Here is a 16915-nt window from a genome sequence, read left to right on the forward strand (position 1 = left end):
GGAAGTCAGGACTGGAACTCAAGCAGGTCAGGAAGCAGGAGCTGATGCAGAGGTCATGGAGGGATGTTACTTACTGGCTTGCTTCCCCTGGCTTGCTCAGTTATCTTTCTTATAGAACCCAGGTCTACCAGCCCAGGGATGGCTCCACCCACAATGGGCGGGGCCAGGGATGGCACTACCCACAATGGGCAGGGCCCTCCCATCTTGATCACTAGTTGAGAAAATGCCTTACAGCTGGATCTCATGGAGGCATTTCCTCAGCTGAAGCTCCTTTCTCTGTGACAACTCCAGCTTGTGTCAAGTTGACACAAAACCAGCCAGTACACCATTCATACTGAAAGCTTTTGGAGCAAGCCTTCAGACTCACCAAGTCTGGTTCTGTGGAACTCTGGGTCTGTTCTTTAACCTACTTTATAATTGTAAGCTGTGGAAGCACATACAATCTCATTTAGTTTTTACTACATTCAATCTGATTCTAGCATGTATGAGGCTCCACACAAGCTGGATACACACGTTCACCATCCAGCGTCTTACTTTGGAGACATACTCTCACTGAGTTGCCTTGGTTGACCTGGAAATTCTGGTCTTCCTATCTCAGGGTCCTGAGCATCTGGGATTAAATGTTTGTGTTATTAGGCCTGGCTAGCAACAGAACTGTTATTTTTCTATAGATTTACAAATAAACATAGCCCAATGGAGGGACCCCTGTCCATCCCAATTCCTACTCTCAAAGGAGAGGAGAGAAGTGGAGAAAAAGGGAAAAACTTTCTGTTCTCTTAGGTCTATAAATGGCTTTTTAAAGATATCTTTGGACAAACTACATCTTTCTGTTTTATTCATGAGATTAATAAAATAAGAAATATGTTGACATGCAATCATTTTCTATTTGTATAAGAATTACTCCTTTACCTTTAAAAATAATTTCTAAAAGAATGCTCAGACACTCTGATTTTTACTTATTTTTTTTCTAGACAAGGTCTTTCTATGTAGCCTTGGTTGTCCTGGAACCTTATGTAACCCAGGGTGACATCACCTGTGCCACCGAAGTGCTAGAATTAAGTATTGCTACAATGTAATTAACAATAACAATTATTAAATACATTACAGCAATACACATCTTAATAATAAGTGTAATGCCACACTATTAGTTTAGATAACTTCAGTTTGTAATGACTGAGACCAAGCAAATCTGCGTTTCTTTGTGTTATTTTCTTCATGTTGCAAGTGTCTGTTTTAAAACAATAAACCTCTAATTGGAAGAAAAAGCACCTTTAATTTTATTTTAACTATGCTCTCATATTGTCACATGCAAAACGTTTTAATCACTACTAAGAAGATTGATGACAAAGGAAAGTGAAATTATACCTTCTGGTATTTTTTTAGTAGCTGACATCAACACAAGTGAGTTAAATTCCAGAAATCTGTTCAATCAGAAGCACAGGAAGCAATTTTAACAGCTTTGAAGTAGCACCAGGAAACCCTTTAAACTCATCTCCTATGGCCACTAGAACAAGAATTAGCCTGGCTTTGAAAACACAGCAGTGAACAGCAAGGAACAGGAGAAGGAACCAGAGAGGTTGGTTATGGTGAGTCTGCTTCTCTGTTGGGGTTGGGATGCTGAGCTGGAAAGAAGAAATGTCAATGACAATGGACAGGGCACCAGAAGACAAGCTCATGGATGGACGTGTGTGCTTGTACGTAAGTTAAACTTGTACTGTGTGACAAGTGGGCACAGTAACAGCAAGATTCTATCTGTGCTATGTAATAAAATGGGCTTTTAAATGACACCGAGCATCACAAACATGGAAACAAAGTTCACTGTATAACAGAGGCTCGCATTCCAAGAGTTTTATTTAATAAGGTGCTGGCCTCATTTTTTCTGAAGCATGGGAAACATACAAAAACACCAGTCATTAGAAGTAATTAATTCCACATTGAGTTTCCCAATAATACATAAAAAATGAAGATGTGGCTCTTACCAAATAAGCTTTAGGTTAAATGAAAGAAGGGGAAACTGGGCATGGTGCATGTCTGAAGACTTAGCACTCAGTAGACACAGGCAGGAGGGTTGTCTGCACTCCGTAGAGAAGCCCTGGGTCAAAGGAGCAAGCAAATAAACAGTACAAAGAAGAGGAAAACTGGCTGGAGAAACAACTAAGCTGTTAAGGGGGCAAACTGCTCTTGTAGGGAACCAAGCAGGTCTCAGGGTACCTATGCAGAACCGCTCACATCTGCCTGCAACTCCAGCTCAAGGGAGAGTGGGGGTATCTGGCCCATCCAACCTCTTTAGGCACCTGCACTCCCCTGTGCACATCGACACAGAGACGCACGCACATATACATAATTTAGAAAATAAAATCAAAGCAGGAATTTGACCACATAAACAAAGAAATGAGGGAGGAGGGGGTGTGAGGAAGGGAGAGAGAAAGGGAAGGGAGTGAAAGTCAGGCCAGTGATTCGAGGCTCCAGGTGTAATCTATACTTCGGCCTCAGCAGTGCGGGCCTCCGACAATCAGCAGACCCAGACCTGCGCTCTTGTTTTGCACAGTATGAAGTTCAAAACATTTCTGTTTTTGGACAATGACCTTATTAAAGTCAAATCTGTGCCTGTTTTCTTAATGGCTGTCTTAGTTAGGATTTTACTGCTGTGAACAGACACCACGACCAAGGCAACTCTTATAAAGGACAACATTTCATTGGGGCTGACTCACAGGTTCAGAGCTTCAGTCCATTTTCATCAAGGCAGGAGCATGGCAGCATCCAGGCAGGCATGGAGCAGGAGGAGCTGAGAGTTCTACATCTTCATCTGAAGGCTGCTAGCAGAATATTGACTCCAAGGCAGCTAGGAGGGGACAAGGCTTTTAAAGCCCAAGCCCACAGTGACACACCTACTCCAACAGGGCCACACCTAATAATAACTCCCTGGGACTAGCATATACAAACCATCACAATGGGATTTAAAAAAAAGCACCCACATATTTCTTAAAGCCATTTGATGGATAGATAATCTTATCAACTTGACTGGATCAGGTTTGTAATCAATTAAGAGATAAACTGTTTAGCTTACTCTTGAGGAATTTTTTGGTGAGGCTATCTGAAGTAGAAAGACCCACCCTGAATAGGGGCAGCTTAGATAAAAGGAAAAATGGGGGGAAAAAGCTTTGCTTTCTGACTTTGCTTTCGTGCAAGTTCGTCTACACTGCTGTTGCCGCTGCAGCTGCGTTATTTTGCTGATATCAAAACCCAGGCTTCCAATGTGGACTGCGGGGCAGTGGTCTTAGAGGAAGCTTCCAAGCCCTCAGCACCGGACTGAGACCTGCTGAGACGTGGGCTCTTGAGAGACCCACAATGCAGACAGCCATAGTTGGGGTACTCGTACTGGGTGAGCCAATCTCAGAGGTCCCCTTCTCACACACGTGCATTCTATTGCTTGGTTTTGTTTTTTCTCTTCAGTAAGCCACACACAGTGTGAAGATAAAAATATCTTTCCATTCGTGGAGAAAGATCTGTTTGTAAGCCTGTTATTTCACTGAAGTGAAAGAAAAGGAAAAACCCGCATCTTTCTTCACACCAGCTTGTACATTCCTGATCATGTACACCCAAGGAGTCAGTGTGCCGTGGTCCTGTGGACTAGACTTCCTCTCGTCTCCAAAGCAGTTTCCATTGAGCCTTTAACAATCCTGTTTGTAAAATCCACCCGCCACTCAATTTTCCCCACATGGCGCTTTACCTCAATCACTCAGCCCACCGTGATTTCTTTCCTAAGTCTCCTTCCCGCTACAGGTATCCCATCTCCTAAGCATCGGTACCTGTTCTCCTTGCTCTTCTCTTTCTGGCTTCCCTCTTCACCCTTCCTGTTCAGAGGCAGAAGAAATGCCTCCACAGCCCTCCTAAAGGACAAGCTACCCATTCCACTGTGGATTTTGACTTGAGGAGCCGCCCACCTCACAGGGCTTATACCCAATTAATCGAGGCACTCCCTCAAAGCTCTTCCCCCAAAGCATTCTAGGACGCATGGCTAAGGAAATGAATTCAATAGCTAAGTAAAACCAGCGTTTCAAGGGCCAGAAAGCAATGTACTGCAGTAGCAATATAGAATGTTACCTGTAATTATTCAGACTAAAGCCCTTCATAGAATGGGCAGTACAGGAGAGCTAATGTGCTTCAGAAATTTCGTGATTAGAACGGGAGGATACTATATGCCACACGGGTAGATAACCTCCTGCCTCTGAGCGGTCAGCATTTGTGTCCACCAGCTTGGAGCACTCCTCAGCCTATTAGGGGATCTTCCAAAACAGACAGCAGCTAGCACCACACGTTCCACCAACTGGGAGTGAAACCTTCATCCTTTTCAGTCCAACTCCCAGCCGTTAAGGCCTCGCTACATGTCCCCTCATGACCTAGAAGCCACACAGTATCTCCCTTCACCACCCGGGTGCCTCTTTAGCTCATCAGTATATCGAATGTGTTCTTTCCCAATCCTGAGGCTTCCTAATGCTGTCCATAGTTCCCACGAATCCCTGTCCTTTTCCTTCCTAGGCGTGTTTAAATTATTACTTGTGTGTCCTTAAGTATAAATGGCTAATCTTCAATGGATCATTGCATTACACTTGTATTCTTAGGGCTCAGGGATATTTTTATGTGTTGGTTCCTTTATATTTTCCTTCTTCACAATCTACCTTGGTTTTCTCAATTAATCTTAATTTCTCCAATTTTCCATTTAAAAAAAATTCATTTTGAGAAAGATTTTTCTCTTTTCACTCTCACTCCTCATATATCTTTTAGTCAGAAAGCAGGTTAGGGGTCTTCCCCAACCAACATGTGTGTTCCGGGGCTCGAACTAAGGCTGCCGGGCTTGGCAGCAAGCCTCCTTAACTTCTGAGCCACTTTGGAGTTCTTCCTGTACCTTTAATACCTAAAGCCTGTTCTCTGTTCCCAAGACTCAATGTCTGTACCACTCTGTTCATGTTTTCCAAGGGGAATAATTTGTTCTATGTCTATAAGAATATTGCTTTTTTTTTAAAGACAGGGTCCCATGTAGCCTAGGCTAGCCAGAAACTCATTAACTAGGTGAGGGGGACTTTGCACCCTGATACACCTGCCTCTACCTTCTCAGAGCTAGGAATACAAGTATATGCTGCCCATCTCTTTGTTTGTTTTTTGTTTTTTGTTTTGTAGTTCCAGGGACCAGGGCTCTGTGCATTTCAGGCAACTGTATCCCTAATCCCTCTTACAATAAGTTCTGGGATTTCCTTATCCTTTCTGTGCTTTTTCTTAGTGCTGCCCATGTAGCACAAATGAGATACATTACTGCTTGGTAAAAATCCAACGGTTTGTTTCTGCTGCTGTGTGAGGCTGAGACATCAGAGATGATGTTTTGTGGAGGAATAGAAACCCTGACTAAGACACCCACTATTGATGTGGAAGGGTCAGTGTGTTTTAAGCTTTAGTGATTTTTTTTTTCAAAATGTGGGTGACCTGGATAGAGGCAAAATTGTTTTAAAAATTACATCTTATGGTCATCTTGTGGATTTATCCTTTGATGGGTATGTAGTTTTCTTCTCTCATCTCTTTTAATTTATGTTTGAAATCTATTTTGATAGACATTAGAATGCCTACACCAGCTTGCTTCTCAGGTTCATCTGCTTAGAGAATCTTTTTTCCAACCCTTTATCAGAGTAATGTGTATCTTTGACATTGACTCGTGTTTCTTGTATACAGTAGAAGGAGGGATCCTGTTCTTCATCCACTCTGTTAGTCTGTGTCCTTTTATTGGCGAATTGAGTCCATTGATATTGAGAGATATCAATATTGAATGATCATTATTGTTGGGGGTGGTGCTGTGTGTGTTTCTTCTTCTGACTTTGCTGCTGTGAGATTGTTTCCTGTGTTTTGTTTTCATGGGCTGGAGTTCTTTTTTTCTAGCACCTTGTGTAAAGCTGGATTCATAGATAGATATTGTTTACATTTGATTTATCCTGAAAGATCTTTCTCCATCTATGGTGATTAAAAGTTTTTCTGGGTATAATAGTCTGAACTGGCATCTGTGGTCTCATAGAGTCAGCAGGGCATCTGTCCAGAGCCTTCTCAGTTTTTGAGTCGCCATTGAGAAGCTACATGTAATGGTAATAATTCTACTTTTATATGTTTCTTGTTTTTCCTTGTAGATTTTTGAGCTGAGATTCTTCTATTCCTTTTATTTTTCTTCTTCTTCTCCTCCTCCTCCTCCTCCTCCTCGTCCTTCTTCTGTCTTTTTATGCTGTCCAAGATTACCAGCATGTTTTGTTGTTGCATAAAATATAAAAAAGCTACCCACGCTAGCTCAAATTATGTTCTAGTAACTTGGTTTTCCTACCCCCAAGATTTCAAAGGTCCTCATACAACAATGAGCCAACTTGAGGCTCTCTTGCTGTGTATTCTGCTTGTATTTCTAGCTGTCAGCCCCCCTCCCCCAAACCTAGTAAAACCAAAACTCTAGAGGCTTGTAATTTATCAGTCAGATTTATATCTCTCATTGAGGATCTCTATTGTTATATAGTTTGTTTTAAAGTCATTTGCATCAGCTGTGTTGGAATATGCAGGGCTTGCTGTAGTAGGATAGCTGGGCTCTGATGCAAACATCGCTCTAGTGCTTGTTGATTGTGTTCTTATTCAGGCATCTAGGCATCTGAGTTTGGGGTGGTTATAGGTCTAGGTTCCAATTTCAGAGTTTGTCCTTGTTAGATCGGTGTTTTTTCTCCATTAGTTTCTGTTTCCTCTCCGGTCTTCTGGTCCCCGTGGCCTGTGGTTGAACAACAGTTATCCTCCCAATTTGGGGGCTGGACTTCCATTAAGCAGGGGTCTCTGCCTCACTGGGGACTGGGATATGGTGAAGAGGAAGGGCAAGAGCATTGAGGATAATGGAGAGGTGCAGAAAGAATGGAGGCAGCCTGAGAGCAGGTAGTCTACTGGTTCTTCTGACTCTTGTAGGAAAAATTTCAACCAGTGATTCAAGGGGCCCCAAATTCTCCATATCAGAGTGCCTCCACAGTCTTGGAAGTGCACATCATCTTAACTGTCATCCACTTGCCACTTAACCCCACTGCGCTCACTTTTGCAATTTCCAGACTGCTACAGTTACTCTTGCTACACCCATTTTTCATCATCCAAAAGCTTGTTGAACTCTCTCACTTGCAGTTTGAATCCACTCAGTCCTGTGGCTGCTGTGTTCAAATCATTACATTTTTTTCTTAGATTTATTTTTTTACATGTGTTTATGTTTACAATTGTTTTGCTTACATGTATGTACATGTCCCACACGTGTGTGGTGCCTGAGGATGTACCCAAGGAGATCTGAAGAGTATGTAAGATTCCTTGGAAACTGGAGTTCTGGATGGCTATTAAACACTATGTGTATGCTAGAAATTAAACCCAGGTTTTTTGGAAAGAACTGCCAGTGTTTCAAACCACTGAACCATCCCTCTCTGGCCTCTCCAGGAATTTTAAAAATGACGTGAAATTGCTCAACATAATCACATCATCAGTACTCATCAGAAATGCAATTATCAGTAATCCTTATAATTTAGCTTCTATTGTTACCACTACAGAGAAATATCCACCTCAAGATCACTCCAAATTCCTCTATATAAACACATAGGCAATAGCCTTGACCCCATTCTTGGGTGTTTGGAAGGGAACCATTTAATCAGCCGATCTTCTTTGAAACTTTTCTAAGGCTGGCTGACAATACTGTTTTATGCTGCCTCTCACTTCATTTGATCAATGATTGCCTTTGCTAGACGTTGCTCTTTGATCATCTCCTGAATGTTCAAATTCAAGAACTTGCACTTGAAGCCCTGTTATGTATTTTCCTACATTCTTTCCTACAGAAATCTCATGTAAATCTTTTACTCCAGGACTGTCTATTAGCTAATGATCTTCAGTCAAGCTCAGACCTCTCTCCTGGGTCACAACTCTATTAAAGACACAATAACCACTTAACTACTAACTATTGTGTGCTAACTATAAATCACATACTGCCTTAAGGTTTTAGATTCTTTTAGTTAATGCTATAAATATGTTCATATAATATGGAAGGATACACACACACACACACACACATATACACACATACACACAACTTAGGGAAAGAAAAGGTTTATTTAGCTTCTGCATCCAGATCCCAGTTCATCATTGTAGAAGGCAAGGCAGACACTTGAAGCAGAAAGTGTGGAGCAATGTTTACTTGCTGGCTTGTGGATGATCACTTTCTCATGTTCTGCTATTTTTCTTACAAAGGCCAGTGTGGAACCATGAAAAGTAGTATGGTCCCAGGTTGAGCTAAGGCTAGAAGCCCCAGAGACCCTGAAGGGATGGTAGGAACTTTGCCTGCTCCTGGGCACCAGGCCCCTGTCACTAGACACAGCCCTTCATAGATTTGTGGCCATCAGTCATATAAGGGCAACATCCCAAGTCTCTCCACATGTAGAAGTTGTGACCTGTGGTCACATAGGCTCAAGATAGAGATCTCCATTTTGATGAGGTACTTAGAGGCCTAGAGGGCCTTCCCAGGCATTCCTCCCTACAAAAGGTATTTAATCTCAGGCCACCCATGAGATGTGGGGTATGGTTTTACACATACACTCTCCACCATGACAATAAATACCTTAAAACCATGGATCGGCCATGAGGAACTGTGAGAAGGTTTTCACCTATAGAGCTGCTGTCTAATCTCCCTTAGAAGCCCTCTCTGCACTCATATCCATGACCACTTCCAAGTTCAAGCTCACCACCATCAAGCCAAGAAACACCCCCTCCATGGGAGCACCTGGAACCCTCTTCTCCCTCCCCCTAGGCCTGGGTCAGATCCAGCCTGTGGGCCCACACTCTGTTCTCAGCTCGTCCATAACTTCCAGCAGCACCTCTGCCCAAGAGCTTGGGAACCAGAAGGCTCTACAGCCCAATATTCACCTGATGACCATGTGGAATAAGCAAGGTACCCATAATCCTACAGGCTAGCCCACCTGCCTAGGAATGGTGCTGCCCACAGTAGGCTGGTCCCTTCCACATCAATAATCTCTGGCGACCCCCCAATTGAAATAATTCTAGGCTGTGTTAAGTTCATCATTAATGCTAACTAGAACAGAGACAAAGAATTAAACAGAAGTTGATTTATCCAATATGAATGATTCATTTGGGGACTGGCATCTCAAGAGTCTCTACAAAAGTAGATGTGTGTGTACACAGTACACATACAAAAGGAGACTCATTCTAAAGAATTGACTGTTGTAATTATGGAAGCTGAAAAGTTCCACAAACCACAGTTGGAGAGTGAAAGATTCAAAAGAATGATAATTTGTTTCTAGTCAAAAAAAAAAAAATCTTCTTTGTTCAAGACCCAAAAAGAACTTCTATTTAAATTCTAGCTCAAAGGCAGGCAAAGATTGACTTCTCACTTCAAACAGTCAGACTGGAGGCATAGGGCCTTAGAGGAGGGTACACTGTTCTTCTGTTTGTGTCTTGGGAGGACCACACGCTTTCCTTGTATCCCAATTCAAAAGTTTACCTCATCTAAAACCAGCCTCACTGAAACACTGGAATAATATCTGATTAACTAGCTAGGTACCTCTCAGCACAGCCAAGCTAACGAAGCTGACTGACCATCACAACTCGCTAATTAAAATTTTCAGTTAAACTAGATAATCATGAAATGGAGATCTTGAACTTCATATTTTACTAAAACATGTACAAATGCATTTTCATTTATCAGTCTGCTGAGATGAACTCGCAGCTTTTTCTTTGAGGGTGAAGTGGTGATTGAAGCTCCGGAAGGTCTTGTCCACAGAGCTGCACTCATAACTCATCTTCAACATTCCCCAGGCTCCGTCTCCTGAGTGTGAAAGAACTCAGACACAATTATTAGGCAATTAAGAGAAAGTTTTTTTTCTAGCCTCTTAAAGTTCCCAATCCTTTTGTATGTTGTTGAATGCTCCTTTTTACAGGCAATTTGCTGTTCCTAAATATTTGGCTTTCACGGTGACAGTATTTTTTTTTTTAATCTAGTCACCTGTATTACTTGGTAATGTGCATATGTTGCACTATTACAAGGACAAAGTGTGGAATTAAGTGTGATTGAACCCAGAGTGTCATACAGCTCAGCTGGCAGAATCCATTGTGGTGCTCATGCGGAGAGCACACTGCAGAGAAAGTTCATTTGTAATAGGTAGAAGAAAGAGGCTCACGGGAAGATGCCAGCTAAGATCAATCAGGAGTCAGATTAAGGACCACTGCTTAGAAAGTCTCTCCTAAAGCAACTGTGTTATCAGACATTAAACATTAACATCTGCCTACCTCAGATTAATTCAAGAGTCCCAAAGGACATGTATGACAGTGAACATCAAGATAAACAAAGCTAGGAAGAGGAGCCGTTTCTGGAATTTTCTAGAATCCCTTTATTTATATTTGTCACTTCCTAGTCTCACGATTGCCAATAAATAATGTGATTTAGAAACATTAGATCTCTCACTGCAGCCTGAGGGAGCCTGTGGTGGCCCTTGAACTAAGGCCTATGCTTTATGATGGAATCTTGTTTTTAACGTAAGCCTTTTTTTTTTTAAGAGTAAAATACTGCTGTCATCCACTTAGATCAGCAATTCTCAACCTGCACGTCACAACCTCTGCCTGTAACAATTGACTCTTTTACTTGGGTCACATATCAGATATTCTGCACATCAGATATTTACACTACAATTCAAAATAGTAGTACAATTACAGTTATGAAGAGCAACAAATTTTATGATCAGAAGTCACCCCAACATGAAGAACTGTATTAAAGGGTTGAAGCATCGGGAAGGTTGAAAACCACTGGTCTAGATGAAGAAAATTACCAGTGTGTTGCAGTAAATATTAAAAAAAAAAAAAAAAAAGGATGACTTATCTCTTTATCAGCCCCTGTGATCTCACTCAGCGGGCACCACTTTTAGTATGCAGCTGTGCACATGACACCCCCTCCACACAATTCCCTTCCCAGGCAGTTCACTTTGCCTGCCCTACTGCCTCCATTCTGGGTGGAATTACCACCCCAGCATCTTTCCTCCACAAATGTCACTTCAAAGGCCAGTAACTTTTCAAACAGGTTTATATATTAAATTCTCAGTTCACAAACCCTCTACACAATAAGATTACATCCAATAGACAGAGATGTAAACTGCCCTTGGTTATGAGATAGAAACCTATAGAACCCCTTAAATATTTATATCTACCTATGTCCGATTACAGCCATCGGGATCTAAATCTGCTTTCCCCAGCTCCATTTTGATTTTTTTCTCCTTACCCATTCCTCTTCCATTTTCCTACCTTTTCTCAACCTACCTCCACCGTCCAATCACGTATCAACTTCACATAAGTCTACATTGGTAAGAGCCAGTATTCGAAGTGTAACCTTTAGTCAACAGCAGCACACCAGGAACAGGAAAATTTTCACTTCCTGTGATGATAAGATGATAGGATGTAATTTAGTCAACATTTTTATATAATGAGACAATGTGGTAAAAGAATTTCATTGCTTTTTTAATTACCTTCATATGTGACAAAAGACTGAGAAGTTTGGTTTCGTAGAGGTAAATTTAAAAAGCTATTAGCTCCAGTTCTCAGGCCATCAGAGAGGTCATTAAAATACCTGGAGTCCAGTACAGCGGCATCAGTAACTTGTCATATTCTTCTCAAGTCATGGTCACCAGAGACAACGTGCATTTACAAGAGGCCCATCCCATCTCAATGGGAGCAAACAGGCAGTGACGTTCATGTTTCACCAAAACCTTAGAAATGCCACCAGAATATGTCATTTATGAGGCAAATTGTTTATTTTCCCTGGTGATGGGCAAGACCCTGGCCATGAATTAGTAGCATCTTGGAGAGTAAAGGACAAAGCTGTGATGTTCAAGGGGTTTTTAGGTTTGGTTTAAAGCCAAGCCTGGAGCTCAGTGTGAGGTGAGTAGAGAGTATGAGAGGATACCGCCATCTTTATATGTCCTTGGATAATAGACTGTGGCCTGGAGGTGAGGAAGAGTCTGACAACATGACACATGTGATTGCTGTGTCTATTGCTGGTGCTTGCTTGCTGCAAACATGTTCCAGGTTCAGAATGAGAACTTGTCTCAAAAAAAACTAAATCAGGAGTGATAGAGTGGTGTCTTGGTGAATTAGTGTTTTGTTGCTGTGAAGAGACACCATCATGCATCTCTTAGACGTGAAAGCGTTTTATGGGGGCTGGCTTACAGTTTCAGAGGGTTAGTTCGATGTTCATTATCATCATGGAGGAGAGCACAGTGGTACACAGAAAGACATTTGGTGAGAAAGTTGCTGAGGATTCTACATCTGGATCTGCGGGCAGCAGGAAGAGAGAGACCCCAATGACACACTCCTTCAAGAAGGTCACACTTCATAATCCTTGCTATCAAGTATTGAAATCCATGAGCCTAGTCTTATTCAAACCACCACACTCAGGGTGCCTGAAGATCTGAATGTATATATACACATACTCACACACACACACACACACACACACACACACACACACACACAGAGAGAGAGAGAGAGAGAGAGAGAGAGAGAGAGAGAGAGATTTGATTACTTCTTTCCTGTTGCTGTATAAAACACCATGATCAAGTCAACTTATTTAAAAAATGCAATTACATGGCATTATGATTTCAGACTATCAGAGTCTATGATGGTGAAGCAAGTATGATAGGAACAGCAGAGAGCTCACTTCTTGAGAGTCTCACTAAGAATGGCATACATTATTTGAAATTATTACACTAACCCCAGGAACACACCTCCTCCATCAACTTTCTTTCAAAACTAGGGAGCAAGTATACAAACATGTGAGCCTATGGGAGCCCTCTCCCCCCCATACACACGCATGCACAAACACACACACACACACACACATAGCACACCACACCACACCATACCACCATACCTCACAAACCGTAATTTAACAAATGTGATAGGAATCTTACTTTGATATTATGATGGTTTACATATGCTAGTCCCAGGGAGTAGCACTATTAGAAGGTGTGATCTTAGGTTACATCTTGTTTTACATGTACTTTATGCTCATTGTAACTAGTAAGATCTTAATGCACACTATCAAATCTTTTAAAAAAACCAAGTACTGACAAAAATGTATTCCTATACTTTTATACAAAAATGCTTAAAATCTGTACATTTATCTTTGTTTTTTTTTTAAATAAAGTTGTTCAATTAAAAATAAAGAAGGTGTGGTCTTGTTGGAGGAACAGTGTCACTGTGGGATAGGCTTGGAGATCTTTCTCCTAGCTGCCTGAGGATGCCCAATCTGCACTTGACTCCCTTCAGATGAGGATGTAGAACTCTCAGCTCTGCCTGTACCATACATGTCTGCCTGAACACTACTATCTTCCCAACTTGATGATAATGGACTGAACCTCTGAACCTGTAAGACAGGCCCAATTAAATGTTGTCCTGTATAAGACTTGCCTTGGTCATGGTATCTGTTTATAGCAGTAAAACCCTAAGTAAGACAGATATAATGAATATCTGAAGCCAGGGAGGGAGAAAGAAAAAAAAACACTTTTTTTCAGAGAGATGCTGCAAGGATATCTCTGCCAAGATGCTGAAGAAACCAGGCTTGAAGAATGAATAAGGTAACAGCGACAAAAAGGAAGGAAGAACAGGGAAGAGCCTTGTGGGCTAATGCCCCCTGTAAGAAAAGGGCAAACTAACAGCAGGACCAAAGCTATATTAGCAAAATCATTCTGAAGAATGTTATTGGAGTCAGGATAAAAAATAAAAATAAAGCTGCTAAAACATTTACTGTGCAGTATAGATTAGACTGTGAAATTCCACTACTGTGACACTCCCAGTTTTATTAAATCATGGATTTTATGAATTAGCTTAAGATTTGTAACTTCAGAGAGCTTATGGTCATCCCTAACCTCTGTAACATGTTGGTAATCTTAAATTGATTGTACTAATCAAGGTCTTGCAAAAAAAAAAAAAAAAAGCAGAAAAAAAAAATAGGATTTACCTTTAAGCTGGCCATTTATTAAGGTTTATGCCAGTAAGAGGAAATAGGGGTGGGCTAGAAGCAGCTAGCTAAGGTACTGAATCACGTTGCTGATTTTCTCTCACACGAAGAACACAGAGAAGGAAGGCAAGTCAGAGAAAGCATCCTACCTTCCCGTAGGTTCACTTAAAGGAAAGCTCTGAGGGTTATGGAGAAGTCACCCAAAGACATCCATCAGAAGAGCTCCATCCTAGAAGTCTGCTACACAACCATCTTCCTGAGCACAGGAAGCACAGATTTAGTCCAGTATTGTGGGGAGGGATGTCAGATCCAGGGGGCCCTTGATTAATGATGTTCCCAATGCTGGGTAGTCATGGTAATGAGTCAGCTCCTTGGACAAGTCGTAGATGTATAAACATCCATATTTGTACATCCATCATTTACCATTATAAGTATATTTGTTTCAAAGAGAAAGAAATTCCTCATATAGTCATTTGATACAGAGATGATTGCGATTTTTCTCTCAGAAGGTAATTTACACAGACAAGTTTTGTTACTACTTAGCTTAAAGTCGACAGGATGGTTTTCAGTTCCAAGAAAGTGGCCACTTAGTTCTTAGTAAAGGTCAAAGGAGAGAGGGAATCTGCTACTGCATTCACACGGCCTAACAAAGTTGGAGCTGTTTATTTTTTTTCCAAAGTGAGTTTGGCTTTGTTCCTGCAAATGATTGCTCTGTCTGAAGATCGTTTCCACAGGATAGGGACAGATGGGTGGATCGACAATGTCATCACTCTTCTTAACATCTCTATGTTATAATCTAGTTCATTATATCTCGTTTCTCCAGGAAAACCTCTCTTCAATATACTATTATTTATTTTGGAAGTTGGGATGAATAAGGGAGTGAAAAATGGTGCCTGTAATTGATTTTCAGGTTCCCACATGGTTTTCTTGCCTTGATAATAAATTTTCACCCTATCATGATATAAACTGATCCCATCATCATGACTTGTAACAATTTGGAATCTTGACCTAAGTGGACTTAAGACCTAATCGTGGGGAGTGGTTGAAGGGAGCTGGGAAGATCTGTGTAAAAGCCCCCTTGCTAGTATAGGTGGTCAAGTTTGTATTTGATTTACTTGCACTCATAAACTATAGAATTAACCTGTCACAGTCTCTTGAATATCTAGAAGAAAACAACATGAGACACTGGATCAGGAGCAGGACATTTTTAATCTACAGAACAGCAAACATCTATGTAGCATTGGAAGTCTACTGGTTTTGTAGCAAGTGGCAAGCTAATCTGCTTGGCCAAGGGGATATACTGTCTTGTTTCAAGCTACAAAATGTATGTGCCATGAAAGATGAGGTCAGAGTACTTGCACACTGTAGCTTTGGCACACTCATTAAGATACGGAGGCACTCCCAATCTTCAGAGGGAATGCATCTCCTAGAACAGGTGATGGCAACTCTGAAGTTCAGAGGTAAGAAATGGCAGGATGTTCATGACTCAGGTAAATGTTACAGCTATACTGACTGTTACCTTAAACAAAAGTGATGAATAATGCTCATTACCAACTTAACTTAGTCATTGGCACTGTGGTTTGCTTTAGAAACAAAACAAAACAGACAGCAATAAACCCAGAAGTAAGGTAGGAGGAGCCTACGGGAGTTTTCATGCTTAACTTTCCTGAGATGGAACAAATGACAAGATGAAATACAATAGGAAGCTATCATTCTGAATCTTCACTGCCAATGAGTGGAAGGAAGGGAAACCAAGAACAGGACTATGATGACAGTCAAGGGAGCTGAAATTACATCTCATCCATCCATCCCTCTCCTAGTACATGCCTGTTAAATACTATCTCTAAACCACACCGGGAGCAACAGGAGCCAAGATGATGTTTTATGCTTCCATTAGCTGTCTAGTAGTTGATGGGTGTGGAGAGCTTTGGAACTACCTGTGCTTCCATGAGATAAAAATCTGTGAACTGTGAGCCCATTCCTGCTTCACACCCATATCTGCTTGGCCCAGTTCCCTCCATGAGCTCCAGAGCTGCATGAAAGGTTGCAGCCCTACTGACCTTTTGTACCAGAAACCACTGATTTTAGCAGGAAATTGGGCTTCCTCTACTTGATTCCAGAGGACACTGTGTATGACCTTGAAGTCTTTTGTGATCCCACAGGGAGGCCAACAGCAAAGAAGCCATAACATTTCCCAGAACAAAGGTAGATGGCCTCAGGAAGACACAAGGCTAACAGGAAGCAGCATGGTGCCCCAGTATCAGAGAGAAGTGGATCCAGAATCTACCACCTACGTTTATCAATGTAAAGAACATCAAAAAGCAGGACTTGGGTTGAGGATCTACCTCATTTGGTAGAGTGCCTTACATACACAAAACTCTTCTTTAGATCCTGAACACCACCTAAGTGGGGTCTGGTCATGCATGCCTGTAACTCCAGAACTCAAGATTCTAGGCAGGGAAACCCAAACCTCAAAGTCTTATTTGGCTGTATAATGATTTTGAGGCCTGCCTGGGCTATACCAGATTCCATCTCAAAAATAAAACAAAAGCAGTCATTATTTGGAAGCACTGAACATTACTGGATATGAAAAGTGGGCCAATGAGAAAAGGTGGAAATCAGCACTTTCTCCCCAAAGTAACATTGATCATCTTAATATTCATGAAATGAGTAGAGACCCTTTGATCATACATAAACTTCTATGGTAATGGTGCGAGTGTCGGGAAATTTAGAATCCTCTTGTACATCTTTAATTACAATTTCCACTTTAAGAAGCAGAAATGAGTTTTTATTTGTAGGGGAAAAAAAAAAAGGAGATTTGGGAGTGTTCTTTGTTACTTCAAAGAAGAGCTCTTTCTCACTCTGGAA

This window comes from Micromys minutus, assembly GCF_963924665.1.
Source record: "Micromys minutus genome assembly, chromosome: 26".
Taxonomy (NCBI): domain Eukaryota; kingdom Metazoa; phylum Chordata; class Mammalia; order Rodentia; family Muridae; genus Micromys; species Micromys minutus.